General features: G+C 48.1%; 1 pseudogene; it reads right to left on the bottom strand.

The window, feature by feature from the left end:
* Nucleotides 1-6,377: 6,377 nt before the first annotated feature.
* Nucleotides 6,378-7,003, bottom strand: LOC109382738 (60S ribosomal protein L12 pseudogene; annotated as a pseudogene).
* Nucleotides 7,004-8,337: the final 1,334 nt, after the last annotated feature.

Below are 8,337 nucleotides of genomic sequence, written 5' to 3'. Positions count from 1 at the left end.
GGTGCCCAGAAAGTTAAATCAGAGGAAAAAAAAAACACAAAAAATCCTTGAAGACAGCCTGGACTTCAAAACAATGTGGGGTACTCCAGGTTTTCAGCAAGTCATTACTCTGAATGTTTTGGAAAAATACAACATGAAAAATGGGCCCATTTGGGGGATAACAAGCTTCTGGTCCCAGTTCACACCAAAAATTCTGGGATGTTTACTCCTGTTTCATTGCAGTGTTTTCCCCAAAATTGCAGCATCTTTGCTCCAAGGAGACTGTTTGACTTGGGTTTCACGTGGAATCAAAGGTTGTAGCCAGCTGCCACTTTCGTCCAGCCAAAAGTGGGTTTCCATCCCAAGGGGTCTTGGTTTGAGGAAGTCAAGCCAGGGTGGGCAGAGCAAAAGAGGTGGCCCCTGGGAGAAAAAGCGTCATGTTGGAGAGAAAAGGTGGTGACATGGGATTGTTCGACATGAACACACGCGACACAAACACACTGCCCCCCTCGGCCAGTCCCTCTGGGAACTGGGCTGAGTTTAGGCCAGATTCTAATGGGGAGGCGGTAGAGAAGGGAGAGCGGGGCCCAGTGCACGGCTGAGCTCATCCCTGAGCTCACGGCTGGAGTGGATGTTGTAGTTTGGGGCCACCTGCCTTATACCCATTTCCTCTTCCTAATGGCACCCTGATTTCCTTTCTGGGCATCCCCTTGGAATGCAGTCTTGGTGGCACACTGGATCCTGGTACTTGCCTTCTGCTGCAGGAGCAGATGTGTCCCATCCTTTTTCTCTCTGCTCACCTCAGAAAGCTAGGCTCTCTCTGCTGGACCCTGGACCCTGGGGTGGGCTTACGGATGGAAAAACTGTTTGGAGTGCACTCATTCTCATGGAAGCACCTCAGTGCACTGCTGTGTAGTCTCTGCTATCAGTAGTACCCTGAGGGACTGCCTGACCGGTCTGTCCAGTCTGCTCCTGCCTCAGCTTTCAGGGTGGTCCTGGAAACCTCCATGCCCTTCCCATAAACCCCACTTCTTGCTTAAGGTAAGCTGTTTCTGCTGCGTGCAACCAGGGTTCCAACCGTTACAGTGGCTTTTGCATGGAACTCAGGACAAATGTGTGTGCTGCAGAGTGGCCAGCAAACAGCTGGGAACTCCCCTCTCAGGGGGAGTCCATGCCTCTATTGGTCTGGTTTAGGAAGAGCACTGGATTAGGAGTCAGGGGTATTGCTTTGAGTCCTGGCTATTCCACTATGGCCCGCTGGGCGACCTTGACCAGTGGTTTGCCTCTGGCCTTTACCTGTAAGGTGAGGTGTTTGGTATATAACAAAAGTAACCACTATTACCGTATTTCCCCATGTATAATACACACCCTTTTTTTCAAAAAATTTGGGGTCTAAAAACTGGGTGCATCTTATACAGTGGTTGTATTTTTTTTTACTTGCATTTCCTGCTTTTTTCGCACTTGTTGTCTTTGCGCTCATTGTTTGGCACTTGTTACCGGTATATTACGGTAGGTTATGTTTTGCAACGTTCTGCCCAGAAATGGCTCAGAAAAGATTTTAGTACAGTGCTGAATTCAAGTTAAAAGTGATCCATTTTGCAAAAGTGAATGGAAATCATGCTGCTGAACATAAGTTTGGTCCTCCTCCAACTGAGAAAACAATCCGAGACTGGCTACGGGAAGAACAAACCCTACTGAAAACGCCACGAGAGGCAATATATGAAGACAGTGATTCGTCATCAGACACAGATGAAGACAAACTAATGGTTGGGAGTTTTGACAGTGATGAGGAGTTTTATGAATTTTATGATGAATAAAACTTGAGTTCAATAACTTTATGTAATACATTTTTTTTCAAATTTTGGGCCCCCAAATTAAGGTGCGTCTTATACATGGGAACATCTTATACATAGGGAAAAGATATTTATCGCCTGCTTTGAAGGAATCAGGTACTGTGCTAAGTATCATACACATCCATTAGCTCACTGAATCCTCATAACCACCTTGGAACAAGACTGTGAGTCTCCCTGGTTTAGATATTAAGAAAACCAAAGTTTAGAGAGCAAAGCACCTCACCTGAGGCCACATTGCCAAGAGGTGGGCATACAAAGGTTTGCACCTGGGTCTCTCTAGATCCCCTAATGACGTCTAAAGACTCAGGTGACTGTCCCTGTGTGCCCAGGACTGTGGGGGTTCCCAGGACACAGGACTCTCAGTGCCCAAACCGGGACAGTCCCAGGCAAACCAGGATCTTTGGTCACCCTACTCAAGATCCATTCAGCCTACATGCTCTGTGGTTGGTTCTGGAACAGTGTGGAATCTGGTTGCGCTGGGAGAGTACTGGATACCAATGAGCACATGCTAATAGTTTTCCAACCTCAGAGTAAAAGCAAAACCCAAATGGGGTTTCAGATGCCACCTTCAATTGCCGCAGAGCCCCGTTCTATTTAGCGAAGAAATCCAGAGCTCTTCCAACCAACTCCTGGTTGAATCAGCTTCCCCCTCAATCATTTTGTGAGTGGCCCTTCACTCTACTTCCCTGTCCCAGGCCACACTGAAACCAATGATCACCACTGCCCCCTCCACCAAACACCAGTATTTCCAACTGTGGAACCCTCAGTGCATGAAAATGTTCCATATCATTTGAATTTTTAAGAAATTGAATTCTGTTTTCCAACTGGCTCAAGCTGTAGTAGTTTCCCCTGAGACCAAACTGGCAGAGGTCCTTCGTCTGCCTGAGTCGTCTCACTCACGTATTGTTTATTGATTCATCACACATCTACTGAGAACCTACTGTGTGCCAGTCACCAAGCTGAGGACCAGGAGACCAGAGAGAAATGTGCTGAGCACGGCTCTTGAGATGACTCTACCCGACACATTGTCATGCAAAACAGCAGTGGTAAGGGCCATAGGATGGGAGCACAGGGCTTGTAGAATGAAGACGAGGAGATTGACTAGGGAACCAGGGTATTCCAAAGCACTGTGCTGTTCCCTGCTCTCCCGTGGCCTTGCTCCCATCATAGCTGGTTTCATACCATATTGTCATCATTTTGCTCTTCCTGGTGCCTTATCCAGTGCTGGACACACAGTAGGTACAAAGTACATGCTTTGGTTGACCAGACCCTTCATGCAGCACAGTAGGCCTGCCAAACCAGGTGAACAGCTTTGCAGAAGCACAGCTTCCTTTTAAAATGGGATGAGCTGTCCTCTCCCAACCCTTAAGGATTCCTTTTCTGAATTCCAGTTTCTTCATTTCTCTACGTCGAGTTTTCTAAAATCGGGCCTAGCTCTTAAATCAGGTATTGCTACCAGGCCAATCATATAGAACTACAGGAATTCAGCCTCTTTTTTGGAGGGAGGAAGTAGGGAATAGAGCAAGAATATCTCAGAAACGTTAGCAAATGTTAGAAAAATGTTAGCCATTCCAATGACCATTGGACATTTTCTTCAAAAGTAAATAAGAGGAGGCCTCAGGAGGTAACACACAGACTCCTGAACTGGAGGTTAGGAAACCTGGGTTCTAGGAGAGAAAAAAAAATACAAAGAACTTGAATTGGTAACTCTGGGCTTTCACAGCAAAGATTTAGCAAAGATTAAGCTTGCTAGGGGTTTGCAATCCTCATTGAAACTGAACGCTGTAAACGTCAACGTGTTGGGTTCTCAAAGGCAAGCTTTAAAATGAGGCCTCACACCCACCACCCACCACCCATCAATCAGCCAGAACTAATCTCACAGTCACACAGACCAAAAAGCCACAGGCTCCTCAAAGATCCGCTTAACTTTAATTAAAACCCTTTGACGGATTCTCAAACACTAACAAAGACTGGTCCCCCAACATGTTTCATATTTGTCATCGGGCGACCCCTGGTCTAGTTCGCTCCCAGCTCCTTCAGGCGATGCTGTTGCAGGTATGAACAGGTATGTCCCCGAGGCTTTGGGCACCTTCTTGGGCAGTATTCACTCAGGGTGCTCCCCAACAGCTACCATGAAATGGGCATTGTCCACCAGGGACAGAGGGAAAATTTCTAAGACAGCTGGACTCTTGCAGATTAATTGCATCAGGGAAAGAGTATTAAGATCCTGGGGAACCCATTTTGTCATTCAAAGCCAATGCCAGCCTCTAGTGTAAATCACAGCTGGTGACCAGCCTGTTTGTACCAGTACATTTACGTGGGCTGTGTACGTTGGCTGACATTCATTCTGGTTGGTCAGTGCCCACGCCATTCTGGCTGGGGAATATTTTGAACTTGACCTCATCCCATCTGCCCCTGTACCACCCTGTCTGCTTCAGAGACTGGTTGGGCAAGAGAGGATGGAGGGAAACGTTCCTAGCTGGTCTTCCGGTCCCTGAGGCCAGATCCCACCCTCCGCCTGCCCCAGCTCCGTACCTTCAGTAGCTCCCTTGGATTCAACAGAGTTAAGTCCAAACTTTTTCACCAATCACATCTTGACCTCTTGCTCTAGCTTTCTTCCTCTGCTTCACTCAGTCTGCCCTCTCCTTCCAACCTGATCACGGAGGTGGGAGGACTCAAACAAACAGTCCCTCATCCGTTCCTCTGCATCCTGAGTTCCTCTTCTTACACCGCCCAGTGTCCTGGCCAGCTGCTGAGGTCTTGCCTGCGCATCCCTCAGTGATCTCCTAAACCAATCCTGTGAATAGCCAGCCTGAGCATCCCAAGTGGTACGGGCCCCTCCCTCCTCTTCTGTTCCTCCGTTGGTGACTTCCAAAGTTCTGAGCAGTTTGGTCCTTGTGAACTGCAGGGCAGGGACTGGGACAGATGGTGTCTATGGCCCCCGTAGTGTGTGGTGGAGTGCCCAGCACATGGTAGATCTAATAGATGGGTGGATTGGTTTATTTAGGTGCTGAGGGGTCTCCTAGCTCCAGCATTCTAGAATTTAATGTTTGCTGAGTCCTGGTTCTCAATCCACGCATTTATTGTATGTGGGTGAGGGAGAAAGGCAAGGCCCAACAGTGACTGTCCTCTGGCATGACTGTGTCAGGACTTTGATGCTGCACACGGGTGATTTCAGGAGCAGCACGTGGGGCAGTCATGGACCTTGAAGTCAGACAAACATGGGCTGCAACCTCGGCTCTTGCAACCTGAGAGCTGTGTGGCCTTGGGTAAGTCACTCAACCTTTCTGGGCCTCAGCCTCCTTACCGGCAACATGGAAATGGTTATATGATACCTTGTTATCCTGAGGGTTTAGTGAGATGATATTGCAAAGTGTCTAGTCAGGGGAAGGCCTGGAAGATATGCAGTAATTGTTGGCCACAGAAAGCTGAAGCTCTGGGCCCAGGGTGACCCTTCGCATTCTGATAAATGTGGGATTGATTAGGACTGTGGTTCTAAGACATTAACCATGTATCAGAACCACCTGGAGACCTGTGAGGGCACAGATGGCTGGGTCAGATGGTTTCTGAATCCGAAGGTCTGAGGTGGGACCTGAGAATCTGCATTTCTGACAAGATCCCAGGTGATGACAATGCTGCTGGTCCAGGGACCACGTGCTGAGAACCAGTGCCTTAGGGATGCACCAAGAACATCATCCTGTGGTCAGCACCTAGTTAATAGGTAATTCCTTTAGGGTTTCTACAGGAGGCATATTTGAACCATCTATAGGATATTTGATAATGATACAGGAACTCTGGGTATTGGCCTTATCCTAACAGGCCTCCTCTAATCAGCAATGGATAGTTCTCTTCCCATCATGGTCCATGGTTGCTGATGTCAGTGTTCTGTTTGTACAAAGGTATGTTAAATCTGCAGACTTGATGATGCTAGTATAGTGTGCAGATAGACCTAGTGGGTGCTTACCATCTGTCCGTGGAAAAGAATGACTGAGGCCTACTAGTATGTGACCCTGGCATACCTTTAATCTCTGACATATCCTCACTGAGGGAGAGAAGATATTTGCAGTACATATAAATGACACAGGATTGGTAGCCACAATATATAAACAACCCTTACAAATCAATAAGAAAATGACAGACAATCCAATAGGGAAATAGGCCAATGATTTGAATGGTTTCATGAATGAAAACACCCAAATGGCCAATAAACATGTGAAAGTATGTTTTACTGAATTAGTCATCAGGAAGATACAAAATAAAGCCACAGTGCAATCCAACTACCCCACAAGAATGGCTAAAATTTAAGGCTGACAATACCAAATGTTGGCCCAGGTGCAGAGCTATGAGACCTCTCCCATACTTCTGATAGGAGTGGAAATTAGTACCATCTGCTTTGAAAAACTGTGAGGCCTTATCTCCTAAAGTTCCATATATGCATGCGGTATGTCCCCAAATTTCCACTCCTAGCATTCACTCGACAGAAATGTGTACATATGTCCACCAAAAACATATGTAAAATGTTCACAGCAACATTGTTGGGTTTTTTTGCCAAATGCTCTTTAATTGAAATATTTTCCTTTGTAGTTCTTAACTAGCTGGGCATTCCACTGCACCACTGTTGATGTCATCTATGATGGCATGAGGGTGGCGGCCATCAACATTGCAGCCCACAGACTGGGCAGTCCCCAAAATCTCTTTAATGGTTCCAGAGAGTTCTCTAGCTAAAGATCGGTGNCCGCATCTGTCGGGCAATGTTGACAATTTCATCAAAAGTGATATTCCCACTGTGCTTAATGTTTTTTTGCTTCTTTCTGTCTCTTGGCGGTTCTTTGAGGGCTTTGATGATCAGGGCTGAGACAGAAGGTACCACCTCAATCTGGGCCTGTCTGTTCTGAATGGTCAGTTTCACGGTTATCCTCAGACCTTTCCAATCACCAGTTGCTTTGGCGATGTCATCACTAACCTTTTTCGGAGACAGACCAAGGGGGCCGAGCTTGGGGGCCAGCGTAGACGTGGCACCGACTTCCCCACCGGTGCACCTCAGGTATACGACTTTGATCTCGTTGGGGTCCAACTTCGGCGGCATGATGGAGGCGGCTGGTGTCGGATGAACCCGGATTCGGGACGACCGAAGAAAGTTGCACCTCGCCTCCTCCGAGCCGAAAGCCGAAAGCCACAGCAACATTGTTAATAGGGAAAAACTGAGATGTCCGTTAACAATGACTGGGTAAATAAAATGTGCTATACTCCTTCAGTTCAGATGCCCTATGTTTTATAGGCCACATTGGTTGTTAAGTACATTTATGCTGTTTCATGTGACTGGGGTGACAGTGAATACAGAGTGGCCATGGTAATCTCCATTTCCTAGGCTCCCAGGCAAGGGCTTGACAGGTTCTCTCACATCCATCAGGTTGATGAGTCATTTGAACAGCTGTATAAGGTTAGCGGTGTTCTCCCCATTTCATAGATGAGAAAACTGAGGCGTATAGAAGGCGCAATGGCTTGCTCAGCGTCACCTGCGTATTCACAGGTCTGCATTTCTAACCAGAGCATGACTGGCCCATGGACTGTGTGTCTCCACCTCTCCCGCAGCCCTAGCACAGTGCCAGACACTTTGCAGGCAGTTAATAAAATAATGAGAATGAAATTGGTAAGATATCCTTTTCAGGGGAGGACTGCTGAGAGCACCTTGTTCACGTGGGTAAGGTCATAAAAACCAAACATTACTATTAATTCAAGCACCAAGGCCACTGGAAATGGCAGCCTTTTCCTGTTCTTCCTATTTCAAGAACCCCCACTGCTCCTCATGGAGGGTGAGAGTGTAGTCTTTTTAAGGCCCCAGGCACAGATGTCCACCCTCTTAAGGAAGCACGTCTCCAAATGACTACCATCTGCACCACACGTTGCAAAGCACGTCCAAGCACGCTAACTCACTTGGTCCTCCCTTGGACTCTGGCAGTGGCACTGATTTATAGAGGAGCGTATAAAGGCTCACTGCCTCTGAGTGATTTGCCCCAGCCCTCCCAGCTACTGCAGGGCAGAGGTGAGTCACAAGCCCATGGCAGAAGCCAGCCATCCCTGCACTGCACAGGGCTTATGGATTCCAGCTTCCAGCCCTCCGTATGTGCCGGTCCTCCTGACAGGTACACCGGCCGCCCACCCTGCCCCCCACCTCTTCATAGCCACCGTCCCACACAGCCCTCTTCTGGGCTGCCCAGATGTGGCAGGCTCAGAGACTGTGCTCTTTCTAGATGTTTCCCGCCTGGGTCCGCTGCCCGGCATGGTGGAAAGGCTTCCTTGCACCCCACGGAGCCTCGTCTCTGCCCCTGGCTGTGCTGGGCGCCAACTCACCCTTGTCACCTCCACAATGCCCAGCGCAGTGTCAGCTCGTGGCAGCCATTCAACCAGTAGCTGTTGTCTTGGTTTGGGTCCCCTAAAGGCTGTCCTGAGACAAGGCATGAGTGTCGCCGTTATTTGGGAGGTGATCTCAGGAAGCACAAGGAAG

The sequence above is a fragment of the Hipposideros armiger genome, unplaced genomic scaffold, assembly GCF_001890085.2.
Source record: "Hipposideros armiger isolate ML-2016 unplaced genomic scaffold, ASM189008v1 scaffold_69, whole genome shotgun sequence".
NCBI lineage: Eukaryota > Metazoa > Chordata > Mammalia > Chiroptera > Hipposideridae > Hipposideros > Hipposideros armiger.
This window is presented reverse-complemented; position numbering and strand designations above follow the sequence as displayed.